The sequence below is a fragment of the Aquarana catesbeiana genome, linkage group LG04 (assembly GCF_042186555.1).
Source record: "Aquarana catesbeiana isolate 2022-GZ linkage group LG04, ASM4218655v1, whole genome shotgun sequence".
NCBI classification, from domain to species: domain Eukaryota; kingdom Metazoa; phylum Chordata; class Amphibia; order Anura; family Ranidae; genus Aquarana; species Aquarana catesbeiana.
Genome location: NC_133327.1, coordinates 33,131,724 through 33,153,423, shown reverse-complemented (window position 1 = coordinate 33,153,423; position 21,700 = coordinate 33,131,724). Strand labels below are relative to the sequence as shown.

At 44.8% G+C, this 21,700-nt stretch overlaps 3 non-coding genes across 3 annotated transcripts; all 3 read right to left on the bottom strand.

Annotated features, from left to right (window-relative positions):
* Positions 1-14,477: 14,477 nt before the first annotated feature.
* Positions 14,478-14,560, bottom strand: TRNAL-UAA (transfer RNA leucine (anticodon UAA)). Its single transcript has one exon. It is a non-coding gene; the product is annotated as a tRNA-Leu (tRNA).
* Positions 14,561-15,351: 791 nt separating this feature from the next.
* Positions 15,352-15,434, bottom strand: TRNAL-UAA (transfer RNA leucine (anticodon UAA)). The gene has a single exon. It is a non-coding gene; the product is annotated as a tRNA-Leu (tRNA).
* A 6,027-nt stretch (positions 15,435-21,461) lies between these two features.
* On the bottom strand, positions 21,462-21,544 carry TRNAL-UAA (transfer RNA leucine (anticodon UAA)). Its single transcript has one exon. It is a non-coding gene; the product is annotated as a tRNA-Leu (tRNA).
* Positions 21,545-21,700: the final 156 nt, after the last annotated feature.

Sequence of the window (21,700 nt, the reverse complement as noted above, 5' to 3'; positions counted from 1 at the left end):
CACGTGCCGGTGGCAACGGATTTCCAACAATTCCTCCATTTTTCAGTAGGCGATCAGTATCTGCAATTCACGTGTCTACCTTTCGGTCTAACAATGTCACCTCGGGTCTTTTCCAAGGTCCTATTATCTGTTGTAGCTCTGCTTCGCATCAAGGGGGTTTGTCTCCACCACTAACTAGATGACCTACTTCTCCTAGCTCAAAACAAAGACCAACTTTTAGAGCACAAGAGCTTAGTCATTTCCACCCTGCAAGAATTTGGGTGGCTTCTGAATTTAGAGAAGAGCCATCTAGAGCCAACACAATCCCTGGTGTTTCTAGGGGCTCACTTCAACACAATGGAAGGCACCATCTCCCTTCCAGAGGATAAAATTGGAGTGATTCAGGACATAATACACGCAGCCCTTGCATCATCTCACCTCTCCGCTCTCCAATGCCTGAAAGTAATTGGCACAATGACAGCCACCATTCCTATGGTGAAGTGGGCCCAATGGCATACACAGCCCTTCAAAAAAGGGTTCCTTCAACAATGGGATTCTTCCAGCCAAATCCAGCACATACACCTTACTCCAACCATGAGAACGTCTCTCCTTTGGTGGCTTCAAGGTAAAAATCTGCACAATCACCATTCAATCATTCCCATCTCATGGGTCACAATAACATCGGATGCCAGCAATTGGGGATGGGGCACTCACTGCCTTTCAGAAGTTGCTCAGGACAGATGGCATTCCCATTCTCGAGGGATTGTTTCCAACATACTGGAGCTGAGGGCCGCCTTTCATGCACTCCTGTCTTTTCGCCATCTAATAATGAATTCATCAGTAATGTTAAGGTTGGAAAATACAACCGCGGTGGCTTACATAAGGAAGCGAGGTGGAACTCACAGCTGGTCTCTGATACAGGAAATAGAGCCAATAATGAGCTGGGCTCAGAAGAATTTGTCCAACATCTCTGTGGTTTACATTCCAGGGATTCAAAATGTACAGGCGGACTTTCTCTCGTGGGTTCAGATGGACAACAACGAGTGGTCTCTCCACAGAGAGGTGTTCGAGTGGCTTCTGACCCTGGGAGTATTTCCAGAGGTCGATCTGTTTGCTTCCCCATGCAATCACAAAATGCCCAAATATTATTCGAGGTTGAGAGACCCTCAGGCATATGGAATAGATGCTCTCTCAGATCAGTGGAGGTTTCAGAAGGCTTATGCCTTCCCTCCGGTACCGGTGATTCTTCAATTTCTCCGGAGGCTCAGAACAGAGAAGGTGAGGATCATTGCAGTAATTCCTTTCTGGCCCAACAGGCCGTGGTTCCCTCTGTTATCACTCCTCAGCTATCAGTACTAATAGGGTATATGAGCGTATATGGTCTAGATTCACTGATCATATGTCTTCCAGGTCAAATCCTTGTAACTCTCCAGCAGTACAAGACATACTGAGTTTTCTTCAATCAGGACTCGATTTGTCCTTAGCAGTCAGCTCACTAAGAGTTCAAGTTTCAGCCATCTCGGCCTTCACAGGAGTTTCATGGGCAAATCATGCGTTGGTCCGTCAGTTCTTTAAAGGAGCTATCAGGCTTAGACCTCAAAGAAGACCTAGGTTCCCCAAATGGGGCCTCCCTCTTGTTTTGGATTTTCTCTCCAATCTCAGGTCAGATCCTGACAAACCTCTTTCCACGAGAGACCTCACGCGCAAGACCACTTTTTTAGTAGCTATGACTTCGACCAAAAGAGTGTCAGAAATTAGAAATTTAGGTTCAGAAGAGCCTTTTCTGACCTTTTTCCCAGACAGAGCAGTATTGATTCCCATGTTAGGGTCAAACCCTAAAGTGACCTCAGTCTTTCATGAAAACCAAGAGATTGTGCTTCCTACTTTTAAAACAACAGATAATCAAGATGTTCATCCTCTTGATGTAGGCCACACTCTAAAACAATACCTGGAGGTCACGGCTCCTTTCAGACAAACAGAATTTCTTTTCGTTCTTCTCCATGGTAAAAACAAGGGAATGCGAGCTTCAGTCAGATCAATTTCTTCCTGGATTGTGCAGACCATTCAGAGGGCATACAAGGCAAAGGGCTTGGCTCCTCCAGAGGCAGTGACGGCTCATTCGACCCGGAGTATCCCGACCTCTTGGGCAGCCTCTCGGCATGTCGCACCTGAAATCATTTGTAGAGCGGCCTCTTGGTCTTCTATTAACACATTTGTCTCTCACTACTGTGTTGAACCTGCTGCTCTGTCATCTATTAATTTTGGTTTACAAGTATTGTCGGTTGACAATGTTAAATACATTTTGGTTTCTTTGCTCAAACTTTTTTGCCCACCCGGGTGTGTTTGGCGAGTTATTTCCCACACGTATGCTGCCATGGAGCCTGTCAGGAAAACGGAAAATTGATATCAAATACTTACCGTAATTTTTCTTTCCTGATAGGCTCCATGGCAGCAGGAGTCCCTCCCAAATGTCTGGAGTAGGCTACTTACGGAACATGGATAGCAGCCTAGAGCAAAGATTTATGGGAGAGGGGTTCTATTGGGTAGTTATGGAGGTGGGGCTATCCACACATATACTGCCATGGAACCTATCAGGAAAGGAAAATTACGGTAAGTATTTGATATAAATTTTCCGTTTTCTTGGCCATTTTTTAGAGAATATGAATGATAATACAAAAACTTTTCTTTCACTCATGGTTAGTGTTTGACTGAAGCCATTTATTATCAATCAACTGTGTTTACTTTTTTAAATCATAATGACAGCAGAAACTACCCAAATGACCCTGATCAAAAGTTTACATACCCTGGTGATTTTGGCCTGATAACATGCACACAAGTTGACACAAAGGGGTTTGAATGGCTATTAAAGGTAACCATCCTCACCTGTGATCTGTTTGCTTGTAATTGGTGTGTGTATAAAAGGTCAATGAGTTTCTGGACTCCTGACAGACCCTTGCATCTTTCATCCAGTGCTGCACTGACGTTTCTGGATTCTGGGGAAAGCAAAAGAATTGTCAAAGGATCTGCGGGAAAAGGTAGTTGAACTGTATAAAACTGGAAAGGTATATAAAAAGATATCCAAGGAATTGAGAATGCCAATCAGCAGTGTTCAAACTCTAATCAAGAAGTGGAAAACGAGGGGTTCTGTTGAAACCAAACCACGGTCAGGTAGACCAACTAAAATTCCAGCCACAACTGCCAGGAAAATTGTTCAGGATGCAAAGAAAAACCCACAAATAACTTCTGGTGAAATACAGGACTCTCTGAAAACATGTGTTGTGGCTGTTTCAAGATGCACAATAAGGAGGCACTTGAAGAAAGATGGTCGAGTTTAAAGAAGAAAGCCATTACTATGCAAATGCCACAAAGTATCCCGCTTACAATATGCCAAACAACACAGATACAAGCCTACAAGCCTCAAACCTTCTGCTACAAAGTCATTTGGAGTGATAAGACCAAAATTGAGCTTTTTGGTCACAACCATAAACACTACATTTGGAGAGTAGTCAACAAGGCCTATGATGAAAGGTACACCACTCCTACTGTGAAACACAGAGATGTATCGCTGATGTTTTGGGGATGTGTGAGCTACAAAGGCACAGGAAATTTGGTCAAAATTGATGGCAAGATAAATGCAGTATGTTATCAAAAAATACTAGGGGAACATTTGCATTCATCAGCCAGGAAGCTGCGCATGGGACGTACTCGGACATGCCAACATGACAATGATCCAAAACACAAGGCCAAGTTGACCTGTCATTGTCTACAGCAGAATAAAGTGAAGGTTCTGGAGTGGCCATCTCAGTCTCCTGACCTAAATATCATTGAGCCACTCTGGGGAGATCTCAAACGTGCAGTTCATGCAAGACAGCCCAAGAATTTACAGGAACTGGAGGCTTTTTGCGTTTTGCTTTACCATCTGAGAAGATAAAGAGCCTCATCCACAAATACCACAAAAGACTTGTCATTGATGTTAAAGGGGGCAATACACGGTATTAAGAACTGGGTATGTAAACTTTTGATCAGGGTCATTTGGCTAGTTTCTGTTGTCGTTAGGATTTAAAAAGAGTAAACACAGTTGATTGATAATAAATGGCTTCAGCCAAACACTAACCATAAGTGAAAGAAAGTTTATGTGTTATTGTTCATATTCTCTGAAAGATAACCAAGAAATCATAAATTCTGCCAAGGTATGTAAACTTATGAGCACAACTGTATGTACTTTAAATTCATTGATTGGAGACATAACCTTCCCATAGAGTGGATCTATGCAACCATCCTGCCATTCATTTTGTGTTCCTGGCTTTAATCCTGGTAAAACGCTATGGCAGCCCAATTTAAATGTCCCTGGATGGAAACCATGCAAATGGCAAGTGTGGTGAATGGTGTGTCTTGGGCTTATAAAATGCCTCAAAGACTCCAACGTTGAAATCTCCCTTCATAGTTAGTAGTGTTGTTCCTGCTTACATTGGAGTTTTGGGTCTTCCTCCCTAGCATGGAGCCAAGACATAGGAAATTGCTAAGAGGTTTAATTCTCCAGCATTTTTTTTTTAAATTAGGGTTGCACCGCTACTGATACTAGATACTAGTATTGGCATCGGTGCCAATACCGAGAATTTGCATGAGTACAAATGCTCTGATGCTTGACCTGATACCTGACAGGAGGCCAGTACATCCAGCGTCCTCAGTGTTGTAGGAGCGGCCGAGCAGGGCAGCCTCACAGATGATCGGTACGGTGGTGGGGGCAGTTACAAGTACTGATCTCCCTGTATAGCCTTTCTGACAGCCGCTTCTCCTCCTCTCCCTCCGACGGCTGTGAGGGAGATTGGTGCCTTTAACTGCCCCACCGCCGCACCGATCATCCCCAAATGTCCTGGGTCCTCCTCTGGCTCCCCCCTCGTCCTGGATCTGTCAAGATGGAGAGCAGATGGGGAGAGAAGGATGGAGAAAACTGGTAAATCTATGACTCTGTCCATTCATAATTGAGCATCATAAACTGTGTTTAGGATGCGTCAGTTTATGAATAAACAGGAGCCGCTGCTCAGTCCCTTTCCCTGTCGCAAAGGGGAGATGTAAAAACACTGACACCGTCCACTACCCCCCCCCCCCAAAAAAAAGAAAGCATTGTAAAAAAAAAATATACTGCATATATATATATATATATATATATATATATACACACACTGTAAAATTAAATAGGACTAATAAATTGTAAAAAAATATATAAAAAACTACTGACACAGTGCATGCCTCATCAGTGCCCATCAGTGCTACCTTTCAGTGCCCATCAGTGCTGCATATTAGTGCCACTGTCAAATGACATTAAAAAAAGTATCGTAATTGGTATCGGCGAGTACTTGAAAAAAAGTATTTGTACTTGTACTCAGTCTTAAAAAAGTGGTATCAGTACAACCCTATTTTAAATATCTGAATTTAATGTTTTTTAGATGACTTATTGCAAGCTCTTCCTGAAGTACTAAAATCAGAAAGGTGCTGCATGAATGATGTGCCAAAGATCATTGTAATCCTGCCCAGAAACACTCAGAAATGTCACTGAATCTGACCACAACAGATTAAAGAGGAATAAATCATGGATTTTTTTTTATTTCAATTCAATTTTTTAAAGGCTCACAAGCTAATTAGTATGAGGTTAAGAGCCGGAAACTCGTCCTCCCGATAAATGTACTTTATTAATAAAGGGTACAGTGTGCAAATTACAGCAGCTTATGCGTTTCAGTAGGAAACCTTATTCATAGCCATAAAACAACTCAGAACAAGAATGTTTAAATACTAGACACAAGAGCAAACTCTATATAAAACTCTTGACTAGGGATGAGCCGAACACCCCCCAGTTCGGTTCACACCAGAACCTGCGAACGGACAGAAAGTTTACGCAAACTTTAGAACCTCATTAAAGTCTATGGGACTCGAACAATCAAAATCAAAAGTGCTCATTTTAAAGGCTAATATGCATGGTATTGTCCTAAAAAGGGTTTGGGGACCCAGGTCCTGCCCCAGGGGACATGTATCAATGCAAAAAAAGTTTTAAAAACGGCCATTTTTTCGGGAGCAGTGATTTTAATGATGCTTAAAGTGAAAAAAAAAGTGAAATATTCCTTTAAATATCGTACCCGGGGGGTGTCTATAGTATGCCTGTAAAATGGCACATGTTTTCCGTGCTTAGAAAAGTCCCTGCACAAAATGACATTTTTAAAGGAATAAAAGTCATTTAAAACTGCTTGCGGCTTTAATGTAATGTCGGGTCCCGGCAATATGGATGAAAATCAGTGAGACAAACGGCATGGGTACCCCCAAGTCCATTGCCAGGCCTCGTATGGATCTTGTATGGATATTAAGGGGAACCCCGCACCCAAATTTAAAAAAGGAAAGGCGTGGGGCCCCCAGGCCCTATATACTCTGAACAGCAGTATGCAGGTGGTGCAAACGAGACAGGGACTGTAGGTTTGTTGTTAAGTAGAATTTGTTTGTAATTTTGAACTGGTACATTTTAAAGTGTAGCTCCAGCAACAAAAATCTATTTTCAAGCTTTTTGGAAAACATAGAGAAGGGTTATCACCCCTGTAACATTTTTTTGCTGTCTGTGCACCTCTTCAGAAGATTTCACCTCACTTCCTGTCCCAATGACAAATGTTTTTTGACAATTTGGGGTTTTTAGTGAAACAAGGATTGGTGATAAAGCATCAGTGGAGAGGAGACATGTTTTTCCCATATTAACTCTTACACGAGAGAATTTCCCTTCCCAGGAGTAGATTTCATCTCACTTCCTGTTGTCTCCTTCTGTTTTCAAGTAGGAGTTGTTTATAAGTTGGATGTTTGAAAGTAGGGGCCTGCCCTATATACTCTGCAGAAATTGGGGCCTTAGGTGTTGGTGTTGCCACAACATTGTAAGCCCTCACAGTTACTCTTGGTGGGCGCAGGAACGGGCCCTGCTGTGAAATATTAGATCAAGAATTGTAATTACATGCCATTGTTGAACAGGGGCAGATAAATTGGGCCTTTGGTGGTGGTGGTTGTGCTGGTGCCCTGCTGTGAAATATTAGATCAAGAATTGTAATTACATGTCCCTGTTGAACAGGGGCAGAAAAATTGGGCCTTAGGCACTGGTGCCACAACACTGCAACCCTTCACGGATGCTATAGTTGGAGCGCAGGAATGAGCCCTGCTGCAAAGTATTGCATCAAAAATTGTAATTATATGCCCCTGTTAAACAGGGGCTGAAAAATTGGGCCATGGGCACAGGTGCTGGTGCCACAACACTGCAACCCCTCACAGATACTCTAGTTGGAACGCAGGAATGAGCCCTGCTGCAAAGTATTGCATCAAAAATTGTAATTACACGCCCCTGTTAAACAGAGGCAGAAAAATTGCCACAACACTGCAACCCCTCACAGATGCTACAGTTGGAGCGCATGAATGAGCCCTGCTGCAAAGTATTGCATCAAAAATTGTAATTACACGCCCCTGTTAAACAGGGGCAGAAAAATTGGGCCTTGGGCACTGGTGCCACAACACTGCAACCTCTCACAGATACTATAGTTGGAGCGCAGGAATGAGCCCTGCTGAAAAGTATTACATCAAAAATTGTACACGCCCCTGTTAAAAAGGGGCAAAAAAATTGGGCCTTGGCAGATTTTAATTTTATGTGGTGTTTTTTTCAAACCTTTTTGAACATCTTGTAAGAGTGCCTTCAATTGCTGCAACCAATATAAAAGTTTTTAAGGAGTGGGGTTCGAAATCATGTTGATATAAATCCATTGGATCTTAAGTCCAATGCCTTAACCACTCGGCCATCCTGGTACTTGTGGGATGAAAAGCATCCGAGAACCGAGAAAGGAGTACTGATTTTCACAGTTGATGAAGTCAATCCGGATGGGCCATTACCTGGCTCAGGTGAGTCTACATTCACAAAAGGGATTTGCTCTAAAGAGTGTTTTATTTTTCTTGATGGCATTACAAAGCTCCAAGTTAGACTTTAGGTCCCAATGATGACTTAACCACTCGACCATGCTTCTCACTATGTGGCAAAGGACATCTGAGGAAACAATAATGATTTTCACACTAGATGGGACTGGTGCAGGTTGACTTTTATCCTTTCCATAATGATTCTACCATTAAGCACAGAGATTTGATCTAGGAGTGTTTATCTTTCTCAATGGAATTACAAAATTCCAACATAGACTTTTGGGCCCTAATGACAGTTGCTGTCAGCTATTTACCACTGGCAAGAAAGGAGTGATAAGTAGGGACTGTATTTTAATATCCCCTTTATGTATCTCCCATACTGAATTTCTGGCATCATTAGGCTCCGAAAATTTTTTAATGTGTACAAAGTGGCCCTTCTTAGCACTGGAAGGACATCTTGGTGATACAGAATAACAGGGTTTTGCTATAGTTTTTTGACCTTCTAAGCTCCAATGTGTACAAATATGGTGATATTACTTTAAGCAGATGATGGTGACTTCTTGCTTTGACCAGGTGTATTTGTTGGTAGCCAAGAGCAGCCTAGATTTTAATCTTATGTGATGTTTTTCAGACCGGAACCTCTAGGAAAAGAAAAGAATACAGGATTCCCATGAAAATCACAGATTTCCTCATCTTCCCTCAGGGAGATAAAATCCAAGATGGCTGCCGCGGCACTGCACAGCACACAGAGGATTCCTACACTGACCTGCCTGATGATGAAGAATCCTCCATTTCAGCCCAGCACAACTCCTCAGGCTCCCAGCTATCCTCAGGCCCCTCATCCACCTCCAAGAGCCCTGCTAAAGCAAGGATACGACTGGATACAACTGATCAGCTACAGGAAGTAAGGCCTGCTTTAGAAAACCTCCTCACACATCCACCTGCATCTTCCCCCATAGCAGCCTTCACCACTACTAATCAGCCTGTCATAGACACTATGATGAAAGAGATGCTGATGGCCCTTCACAGCTCCCTCCAATCTGACATTTCCTCAATGTTTACAGCATTTAAAACAGAAATACTGCACACAGGACAGAAAATGGGGATTATGGAAAAACAAATGAGCGTCATGACAGAAACAGTTAATGACCTAGTAGACGCACATGATCATACCAGAGAAGAGCACCGCTGGGTGCGTGCCAAAATGGCGGATCTCGAGGATCGCTCACGGCGTCAAAATGTTAAAATCAGAGGAATCCCTGAGACTATCCTGCCTGCAGATCTAAATCCCTATGCTAGGAAATTGATCTCAACACTCCTCCCAGATCTCCCACCGATTGAGACGATCATCGATCGCATCCACCGTCTACCAAAACCTCCTCATCTACCCGCAGAAGTACCACGCGACACTCTGATGCACATCCACTTCTACCACACCAAGGACATGCTCCTTAAACAATCCAGATGCCTGGGACAGCTCCCACATCCATACGCAAAGCTGCAACTTTTTGCTGACATCTCCCAATACACCCGGCAACGGAGACGTCTGCTGCAAACGATCACAAAACCCCTCAACAATCACAAGATCCCATACCAATGGGGCTTCCCACCAAGCTGATGGTTACCAGAAATGGAGTGCGTCACAACATCCACACTGCGGAAGAAGGCATACGATTGCTCAAAAATTGGGGTATTATACCTGATGGTGACACTCCAACCCCAGTGACCCACAATTCACACTCGCAATCTTTCCACTCGCCTCACCACCACAAATGACTTCCAAATCAGTGACGCTGTCAATATAATATCAGAAAGCACTCCGGTTCAGTGCCTGCTCGTTGCAGTTAGTTTACAAACTTTACCCTCATCTTCATTCAGCAGTCCCTAACACACTGCTGACACCTGTTTTCCTCTACCCTCATGTCTACCACTAACCACCCTATTGTTTCTCTCCCTTCCTTCCTCATCCACGGGAGCTCCAGTACATCGGATCCAGGACTTATAGCTGACCTCAACCTCCTTGAGCAATTCTCCCACCTGTGGAACTGTAAGTAACACATTACTCCACTTTATTTACACGCCACCCTCAAAATGCCTAAATTTCTGTCACTGAACGTGAAAGGCCTGAATCATCATGCCAAACGATCATCAATGTGGCGAACAGCCCAAGATTCCCACTGTGATGTCATGTGCATCCAGGAAACACACTTTCAGACAAATGCTGAACCTCAATGCTCCAACAAAAATTTCTCTAATATCTTTAGAGCCTCAGGCCCTGACAAAAAAAAACGGAGTCATGATAGTCGTCAGAAATACATGTTCATTCACCCTACATGACAGTCTTCAAGATGTTGCAGGAAGATATCTGGCATTGAAATGCTCATTAAATAACGTTCAATATACCATTGTATCAGTATACGCCCCCAACAAGAAACAGATCCACTTTCTATCCAAATTGATGAAGAAAATCAATCGCTTTAAACAGGGTCATCTTGTCATCAATCTAGCAGATTCACATCTCCTATGGGACCGTTTCTCCGATCTCACAATCTTTTTGACGTGTGGAGATGCCATCACACCACCGAAAGGGATTATTCCTATTTCTCCCCTAGACACAACTCTTATACTCTGATTGACTACTTCCTAGTGGATAAATGGACTCTGCCCAAAATCTCTTCCACGGAGATATCGACCATTACATGGTCGGATCACGCCCGGGTCACAATGACCTTAGAAGATTCACTGAAGACTTCTCGAACACGGATTTGGAGGGTGAATGCTGCTATTCTCCACTCACCGGCCCACTCTGCTTATATTAAGGACCGTTTAACAGAGTACTTTGATACTAATACAGGGACTGTTAGCAATGACACTGTTCTTTGGAATGCCCATAAGGCATTCATAAGGGGGATCCTTATACAACTTAATGCTAGAGAGAGGAGGATGAAATCACAGCGTCTAGACACACTCACTTCTGATATCTAAACATTAGATCACCAAAATCAAACTAATCCTGATCCCTTAACCAAGACTAAACTAGACTCCCTTAGACAAGAATTGAAATCTCTATTTTAGAATCCTTTGAGAAAGCACACAGACATTTTAGAGCACAACACTACTCCACGGGCAACAAAGCCGGAAAGGCAATGGCCAACAGAATCATAGGTCACTATTCCAAAACTAAAATTACCCATCTTTTCCACCCAGCTACTAAGCAGAAATTGATAGAACCACAAGCTATTGCTGACGCATTTAGTTACTATTACAATACACTTTACAATCTAAAAGATGACATATCTGTCACCCAGCCGTCATTACCTGACACAGAAGCATTCCTTAGCGAGATTAACCTCCCCAAACTAACTGCAGAACATCTAGACTCTCTGAACACCCCATTTACAGATCTAGAAATCAGAAATATAATTTCCTCACTACCCACTAACAAATCTCCAGGACCAGATGGTCTTACAGGAGAGTACTACAAACAATTCGGAACTATACTAGAACCCTATCTGACCAAGGTGTGCAATGATGCTGCTTCATCCTCCTCTCTCCCCCAAGAAATGCTGAATGCCCTAATCGTTACATTACCGAAGCCAGGGAAAGAACCTACCTCTCCACAAAACTTTCGGCCCATATCTCTTCTCAATGTGGACACAAAAATTTATGCCAAGTTAATAGCCCACAGATTACTTAACCTAATGCCCCTTTTAATACACAAAGACCAATCAGGTTTCACAAAATGGAGACAGACAACTGATGCTACTCGCAGAATTATCAACATAATCCACAATGCTGAGATGTCTCGAACGCCTTCTCTGCTCCTATCCTTGGATGCAGAGAAGGCATTCCACAGAGTTCACTGGAAATACCTTGAAGCAACCCTAGGCAAATTTGGCTTCCAAGGTTCAATTCTGACGGCCATAATGGCCCTATACTCCGCCCCATCAGCGCAGGTATATACCTCGGAGATGCTATCCAAGCCATTTCCCATCACTAATGGCACCCGACAAGGTTGTCCACTCTCACCAATCATCTTTAACCTAATCATGGAACCCTTAGCAGAACATGTCAGATCCCACTCCGACATATCAGGATTCACCATTGGCACCATAGAACATAAAATAAACCTATTTGCAGATGACGTGATAATGATGATCACACACCCACACTCTTCCCTGGCTTCGGTCCAACTGTTGTTGAAAAGGTTTTGTACTCTATCTTACTTCAAGGTTAAATGAACATAAATCCTACATCCTAGACCTAGGCATTGATGCAACCACTAGTAATTTACTTCAGACCCAATATCCCTATCTGTGGGCGGATGATGGTATTCCCTACCTAGGCATTACTCTTACCAAATCCACTAGAGGGCTTTTCGCACACAACTATACGGGCGCCAAACAAATGATGATTACTGAAACCACAAGACTCTCTAAACATGAATTCTCATGGGCAGGCCGCCTAGCAGCCTTTAAAATGATGGTGTTGCCCCGGTTGCTTTACATCTTTCGCACACTTCCAATACCACTCTCATCGTCCTACCTGAAATCTCTCCAATCCGTCCTAAGCCAATTTGTGTGGCAAGGGAAAAAATCCAGATGTAGTCACACTAAACTTATTAAACACAGATCCACAGGTGGGATGGGATATATAGACATCAAAGATTACTACTATGCCACCATTCTATCACAAATAAAAGAATGGATGAATACATCACCCACAACTCTCTGGAGCGATATAGAAAATCACATGACGCCGGGCACAAACCTCGCCAATTGGCTATTTAGCACCTCTACACACAATACTCACCTTTTCCATTACTCACCGACAGTCCAAGCCTCAGTTAAAGTCTGGCATGCACTGCACATTACAAAATGGGCACGACTGACGACAATACCATTACACATCCCTTTAAATACCCTGAAGCTTCTTACACCTGATTTATCAATCCCATCTTGGATTACAGACCGGGTAAAACACACACAAGAACTTCGCGACCTCACAACCTGCAAATCCTTTTCGCAAATCAGCAAAGACCTAAAGGCACCCTCCAAAGACTTCCTCACTTACTTCCGACTACAAAAATGTTTAACGGCACACGCGTCTATAGAAGGAGCACTGCCCCTAAAAATTTGGAACTACTTCTTTACAGAACACTCTAACACAAGGGGGACCTCCCTTATATGCTCACATCTACAAGAAAAAAGTATGTTCATCAAATCCAAACCCCTCCTTGACTGGAAAAATGACCTACAAACACAATTCACAGACGCCCAATGGCAAACAGCAATCACATCTATTTACAAAGCAACAAACTGCACCTCCCTATGGGAACTCACACAAAAAAACTTAATGAGATGGTACCTAACTCCGATCAGACTGGCCAAATTCCACAAACACACCCCACAGGAATGCTGGAGAAACTGTGGCCACTCAGGCACACTCCTCCACATTCTTTGGTCATGCCCACATGTAACACAACTATGGAAAAATGTGGAAACCATGCTCCGTGAAATACTCCATTGCTCGATAACAATTACCCCACAGCTAGCCATTTTTAATCTAAACATAGACGATTTTCCACCATACCAGAGATCAATGATCACACATGTTCTCCTAGCTACCAAACTCTTGATCACTAGAAACTGGAAATCAGACTACATCCCTACCTTCACTGAAGTAACCAACTTAGTTCAAACTCATTTCACGTACGAAACCCTCCTGTCACGCAGCAAACAATCTCACACAAAGACACTGGTCCGTTGGAATCCATGGATTCTCTGGTACAAAACTAAAATGATGTAAGAACTGAATGTCCTGCTCCACATCTAAACATCCACATGAGGCTCTCTCCCCCCCCTCCTTATCCCTTCCTGCTCCTTTTTCCTTGTACCCCTTCCCTCCCCTCCCCTCCCTACCCTACCCCTCCTCCTACCATACCAGGTTAACTGACTTATGTTTTATATTCACTTTGTTAACAATTTATTTCTTCTTTAGGAACGTTGTTCATATACTCTCTAATCAGACCACACTTGCAAAAACCAATCTGTATGCTTATACTTGCATGTTTTTGTTCCTCACTGTGACCACATAACCTGTAATTTGTAAAACCCAATAAAAATCTATTGGAAAAAAAAAAAATTCCAACATAGACTTCGGGCCCAAATGACGGTTGCCGTCAGCTATTTACCACTGGCAAGAAAGGAGTGATAAGTAGGGACTGTATTTTCATATCCCCTTTATTTATTTGCCATACTGAATTTCTGGCATCATTAGGCTCCGGACTTTTGCTATTTTTTAATGTGTACAAAGTGGCCCTTCTTAGCACTGGAAGGACATCTCGGTGATACCAAGTAACAGAGTTTTGCTATAGTTTTTTGACCTTCTAAGATCAAATGTGTACAAATATGGTGATATTACTTTAAGCAGATGATGGAGACTTCTTCCTTTGAGCAGGTGTATTATTTGGTAGCCAAGAGCAGCCCAGATTTTAATCTTATGTAATGTTTTTTTCAAACCTTTTTAAACATATTGTAAGAGCGCTTTCAATTGCTGCAACCACTATAAACGTATACCAGGAGTGGGGTTCGAACCCACGTGGATATACATCCATGGGATCTTAAGTCCAACACCTTAACCGCTCGGCCATCCTGGTATTTGTGTGATTAAAAGTACCTGAGAACCGAGAAAGGAGTACTGATTTTCACAGTTGATAAAGCCAATTCAGCTGGGCCGTTACCTGTCTCAGGTGAGTCTACATTCACAAAATGGATTTGCTCTGAGGAGTGTTTTATTTTTCTTGATGGGATTACAAAGCTCAAAGTTAGACTTTAGGCCTAAATGATGACTTAACCACTCGACTATGCTTCTCACTATGTGGCAAAGGACATCAGAGGAAACAATAATGATTTTCACACTGGAGGGGACTGGTGCAGGTTGACTTTTATCCTTTCCATGATGATTCTACCATTAAGCACAGAGATTTGATCTAAGGAGTGTTTATCTTTCTCAATGGAATTACAAAATTCCAACAAAGACTTTGGGCCCTAATGATGGTTGCCGTCAGCTATTTACCACTGGCAAGAAATGAGTGATAAGTAGGTACTGTATTTTTATATCCCCTTTACGTATCTCCCATACTGAATTTCTGGCATCATTAGGCTCCGGAGTTTTGCTATTTTTTAATGTGTACAAAGTGGCCCTTCTTAGCACTGGAAGGACATCTTGGTCATACCAAGTAACAGGGTTTTGCTATAGTTTTTTGACCTTCTAAGATCAAATGTGTACAAATATGGTGATATTACTTTAAGCAGATGATGGTGACTTCTTGCTTTGAGCAGGCGTATTATTTGGAAGCCCAGATTTCAATCTTATGTGGTGTTTTTTTCAAACCTTTTTGAACATCTTTTAAGAGTGCCTTCAATTGCTGCAACCACTATAAATGTTTACCAGGAGTGGGGTTCGAACCCACGTGGATATACATCCATTGGATCTTAAGTCCAACGCCTTAACTGCTCGGCCATCTTGGTACTTGTGTGATGAAAAGTATCCGAGAACCGAGAATGGAGTACTGATTTTCACAGTTGATAAAGCCAATTCAGGCGGGCCGTTACCTGTCTCAGGTGAGTCTACATTCACAAAAACGGAAAATTGTATACTCACCTTTCCGTAATTTTCCTTTCCTGTCGTATCTTCATGGCAGCATACACTTTGGGTTGTGACTTCGCCCCTCACAATCTGATAGGACCACATAGCTATAAGTTGTAAAGATGGCCCCCGCCCCAGTATTCTCCGTATATATCACCTCAGACGGGTGGGAGATTGTATGCTGCCATGAAGATACGACAGGAAAGGAAAATTACGGAAAGGTGAGTATACAATTTTCCATTTTCCTGTCACATCATGGCAGCATACACTTTGGGGAGTAACTCGCAAAGACTGGGTGGGAATTCAAACTAAGTTTATTAACAAAGAACAGAAGAATTGGCCTGGATAACAGATCTTCCGAAATCCACCGTGGATAAGCAGGCGGAATCCACCTTGTAATGGGACATAAAGGTGCTCCTGGAAGACCAGGTGGCCGCTCTGCAAATTGTCTCCGCCGAGACTCGACAATATGCTGCCCAGGAGGTTGCCACTGCCCTAGTGGAGTGTGCCCTTAAGCCCTCAGGTACTTGATGATTGCTTATTGAGTAGGCCTTTTTGATGGTCTTCACCAGCCATGACGCAATTGTGCGTGAGGATGCCGCTTGACCTCTCTTGAATCCATGCGGAATGATTAGGAGACTTTCGGTCTTCCTGATGGATCTGGTAGCTGAAAGATACTGCAGGACATTACCCTTGACGTCCAGAGGGTGAGGGTCGCCTTGTTCCATACTGAGGGCCAGAAAGTTAATCTCCTGGTTGAAGTGAAAGGACGAGGATATCTTGGGGATGAACCGGTCCGAAGGTTTCAAGACTAACATGTCTGGCAATACAATCAGATATGGATCACTGGCCATTAAGGCTTGCATCTCTGACGCCCTCTTAGCCGACGTTATGGCTATCAGGAATGAGACTTTCAGCGTCAGATCCCATAAGGATATGTTCTCATTAGGAAAAAACGGCTCCTTAGATAAAGCTTCCAGTACGACTGAGAGGTCCCAGACTGGGAAGGAAGGTTTCCTAGGTGGCCTCAGCTTTAGACAGGCCCTTTGGAACTGAACCACAAGGGGATCTTGTGCCCATCTGACTCCTGTCAAGGCGGACAGGGCCGAGACTTGGACCTTTAAGGTACTTGACCTAAGGCCCTTCTCTAGGCCTAACTGAAGAAACTCCAGGACCTGTGACACCGATGGTGAGGATGGGTTCCAACCTTGCTGTTGAGCGAAGGCGGTAAACTTCTCCCAGACTCGCCTGTAAGTATTATTCGTGGTAGGCCTCCTGGCCTGGAGAAGGGTATCCGCTACCCTCTGGGAACAGCCTTGCTCTAGGTACCTAGCCCTTTCAGTCTCCAAGCCATCAAATGTAGCTTCTCCGGGTTCGGGTGAAGAAGATAACCTTGGGAGAGTAGGTCTGATGACAACGGAAGGGGCAGGGGATCTGCCGTATTCAGCTGCATCAGAGTGGTAAACCATGACCTCCTCGGCCAGAAGGGAATCACTGCCTAAACCAGTGCCGATGACTCCTTGAGTCTCAGGAGAAACCTCGCTATGAGAGGAGTTGATGGAGAAGATGTATCCCAGCTGGAAGTTCCAGGGGTGCAGGAGACAATCCGTCCCCTCCGCCGAAGGGAATGGTATTCTTGATAGGACTCTCCGGCATTTCGCATTCTCTGGGGTTGCCGCCAGGTCTATCTCTGGTAAACCCCAAGTCCGGGATATGAGGGCGTAGGCCTGTGGGTTCAGAGACCACTCGTGGTTGGAGGTGAAATTCCTGCTCAGCGAGTCGGCCAGCATATTCTGGACTCCCGGAACATAGATTGCCCTGAGGCTTAACAGGTTCACTTGTGCCCGCTCTAGGACAGGACGGACCTCCTGCATCATGGACCTGCTTCTGGTGCCCCCCTGCCTGTTGACATAGGCAACCGCAACCTTGTTGTCCATTCTCAGAAGAACATGTCTTCCTCTCAAGAGGGAGCTGAAGGACAGGAGCGCCTGGAGTGCTGCTCTCATTTCTAACACATTTGACACTGTGTCCTGTGCCCTGAATGGCCAGCGGCCTTGAGCCGCAAAGTGCTGATGGTGAGCTCCCCACCCCTGCAGACTGGCATCTGAGGTCACCGTCTCCTGGTGAGGGGTGATAATGTTCTTGCACCTTCTTAAGTTGCAAGGCCGAGTCCACCAAAGCAATGATTGCTTCACCTCCTGAGGGATGTGAATCGACTGGGACATTGAAATCCCGTTCCACTGGCGCAGGAAGGAAATCTGGAAAGGCCTCGAGTTCCACTGCGCCCACTGAACGATCGGAATGGTGGATGCCAAAGAGCCCAGGATACTGAGGCATGTTCTAGCTGGTAGCCTCTTGGCCGAGATAGCCTTCTTCACCTTCTGAATCAGGGGAGGAATCTTCTCCTCTGGAAGCTCCACCGTGTTCTCTCTCATGTCCAGCTCAGCCCCTAAAAAGACCATTCTCTGAGTGGGATGGATACTGCTTTTCTCCCAGTTTATCAGCCACCCTAGAGACTGTAAGGTGGATACCAGGATTCCCCGATGCTGGATGAGAGATTCCTTGTTGTCCGAGAGAAGCAGGATGTCGTCCAGGTAATGGTGGACTCTTAATCCCCTCTCTCTCAAGTGGGCTATCACGGGCAATAGGACTTTCGTGAACGTCCTGGGTGCGGTGGAAATTCCAAGCGGAAGACTTCGGAATTGGAAGTGCCAGCTGTTTATCGTAAATCGGAGGAATCTCTGGAACTCTGCGTGAATCGGGATATGTAAGTATGCGTCTCGAAGATCGATTGAGAGCATCCAGTCTCCCCGATTTATCGCCTGGAGAATTGATTGAAGGCTCTCCATCCTGAATGTTTCTACCTGAATTGACCGGTTGAGTTTCTTTCGGTCCAGGATGGGACGAAAGTCCCCTGACTTTTTCCTTACCAGGAAGAGTGGGGAATAGAAACCTTGACCTCTTTGAGATGGTGCGACCTCCACTATTGCTTGTTTCCTTAACAGGTCCTGGATATACTGGACCAAGGACAGCCTTTTCTCTCTGGAAGGAGGAAGTTTGGTTGCGCAGAAGTGACCCCTTGGAGGGCGGTTCTTGAACGACCACCTGTGCCCGACCCGGATGGTGGATACTGTCCATGGATCTTTTATCAATTCCGCCCAAACCAACTTGAAACTTGTGAGCCTGGCACCCACTACCGCTGGTTGGGCGGGCGTACCTTCAAAATGGTTTCTGTTCATTGGAGGCCGGGGTCTTGGTTTTTTGGAACTTGAGGAAGGACGTCTGAGGGTTCTTCCAAGTTCTCCTGTACTCCTTCCCAGGTCTATAGGATTTTGCATCCCTGTATCTTTCCGGGAGATTGCGCTTGAAGGGAGGCGCTCTTTGCTGTTTTGGTCTTCTGTCTGAAGGGATAAGACCAGACTTCCCACCTGTCACTTTGGATATTGCTGTATCCAGCTTTGCGCCAAAGAGGTTAATTCCATCATATGGAATCCTGCACCAGTTGGACTTTGAGGCCGGGTCGGCTGACCAGGGTTTAAGCCACAACGCCCTCCTGGCCATTACTGTGGCTAACATAGATCTCGAAGCGGACCTAATGGTATCCACCGAGGCTTCCGCCACAAAGTCTCCTGCGAGACTGAGTTCCTGTAGGGCTTTAACGATCTGGTCTTGATCTGCGCCTTCAGCCACGAGTTTCGCGGTGTTTGCAGACCACCCGGAAATAGCTTTCCCGACGGCGGCCAGTGCCACTGCTGGTCTGTAGGCACCCCCTGCGAAAACGTAAGCCCTTTTAAGGTCCGTATTCACCTTTCTGTCCAGGACATCCCTGAACGTCACTGCATCCTCAATGGGAAGTGTCACATGCTTGGCTAGGCACATCAAAGAGGCATCCACCACTGGAGGGGAAACCAGGGGAGATACCCTGGGTTCTTTTAGAGGATACAACTTGGTAAGCCTGTTAGAGAGACTTACTTTCTTCTCTGGATTCTGCCATTCATCTTTAATAAGCTCATCCAGTTCCTCTATGAATGGAAAGGCTTCAGGTACTTTCTTGAGATTTGGAAAATACTTCCTTTGTTTCTGTTGTACCTCTTCAGGTTCTTCCCAGTTAATCGCTTCCTTGACCGATTTCACAAAGGGGCCTATGAGCGAAAAATCAAAGCCTGCTGCCGCCTCCAGTTCTTCCTCATCTGACGGGAATTCTTGTTCCCTAGATGTACTGGGATGGGATGGGGAGGTGCTTATGGCTGTAACCTCCACGTCTGGAGTTGAGATATGCGTAGCAGGGACTCCGGTAGGCTCTACCGTGACCAGTTCTTTCTCTCTGGTGGCTTCGTCCATGCATTTGCAGCAGGCTAATCTGTCTGGTAGGGCTGTGGCCCCGCATACCCAGCAAGCATTCCCTGCCGGCCAGGAGGGATGTGCAGGATACTGACGTCTACGTGCAGGGGATCTCCTGTGATAGGAACACCTATGCCTGGAGTAGGAACAACTCCTCCTACGGCTTCCTCTGTGGGCTGAGCGACTTCTGCCGCGTGAGCGGCTTCGCCTATGGCTGGAGCGGCTTCTCCTGTGAGAGGTCTCTCTTCGTCTTGATTTTGCCGACCTTGATGACCTAGTAGGGCTGACCAATTAGGCAGCAATAGTACGATCCTGCTCTCTTTTTCAATCTTCACTACTTACCATGGAAATCCCCCCCCTTACCTATTGGGCTGATGGTGATCTGCTGGGGCAGCGGTCTCCATGGAAAGGAAACTGTGATAGACCTGGCAGAGATATAGGCAGATATAAACATGCAGTCAGCCAAACACAGGTACCAGAAGAAAGGAGAAACCACTTACCCCAAGGGGGAACGCCAGAAGGAAAAACAGAGCTGGTAAAGCAGTCAGGGTGTCTTCAGGAACCAGAGGCATCATATAATGACAGATTGAGGCTTTTAAAAGAACCACCATGGCCGCCGAGGTCACGACCCGTCCGCACATGCTCAGTAGCGGCGCGCCCCGCTCGGCGCCATCTTGGAACCTGGCAAACCGACCAGGCCGCCCTGAGAGCGCGCACCGCACACACAGAAGGAATGAAAAGTGTAATGGAGACTGCTGCACACAACTAAGCCTATTTAAGGCTTATACTGGAGCCGCAACATACCCCTGAGATCACCAGAGTGGGGTTCCTTCCATCTAGCTCATTTAGAGGCTGTACAGGTAAGGACTTCCACCCAGGAGAGGCTAGAACCTGACTGGGGCGAATTCGGTAAGGGGGTGCTTCTGACATCTTCAGTCCTTCAGTTGAGGAAAAATAAGAGAATACTGGGGCGGGGGCCATCTTTACAACTTATAGCTATGTGGTCCTATCAGGTTGTGAGGGGCGGAGTCACAACCCAAAGTGTATGCTGCCATGATGCGACAGGAAAGCCAATTCAGCTGGGCCGTTACCTGTCTCAGGTGATTCTACATTCACAAAATGGATTTGCTCTGAGGAGTGTTATATTTTTATTGATGGGATTACAAAGCTCCAAGTTAGACTTTAGGACTAAATGATGACTTAACCACTCGACTATGCCTCTCACTATGTGGCAATGACATCAGAGGAAACAGTAATTTCTGGCATCATTAGGCTCCGGACTTTTGCTATTTTTTAATGTGTACAAAGTGGCCCTTCTTAGCACTGGAAAAACATCTTGGTGATACCAAGTAACAGGGTTTTGCTATAGTTTTTTGACCTTCTAAGCTCAAATGTGTACAAATATGGTGATATTATTTTAAGCAGATGATGGTGACTTCTTGCTTTAAGGAGGTGTATTTTTTGGTAGCCAAGAGCAGCCCAGATTTTAATCTTATGTGATATTTTTTTCAAACCTTTTTAAACATATTGTAAGAGTGCCTTCAATTGCTGCAACCACTATAAATGTGTACCAGGAGTGGGGTTCGAACCCACGTGGATATAAATCCATTGGATCTTAAGTCCAACGCCTTAACCGCTCGGCCATCCTGGTACTTGTGCAATGAAAAGTATCCGAGAACCGGGAAAGGAGTACTGATTTTCACAGTTGATAAAGCCAATTCAGCTGGGCCGTTACCTGTCTCAGGTGAATCTACATTCACAAAATGGATTTGCTCTGAGGAGTGTTTTATTTTTCTTGATGGGATTA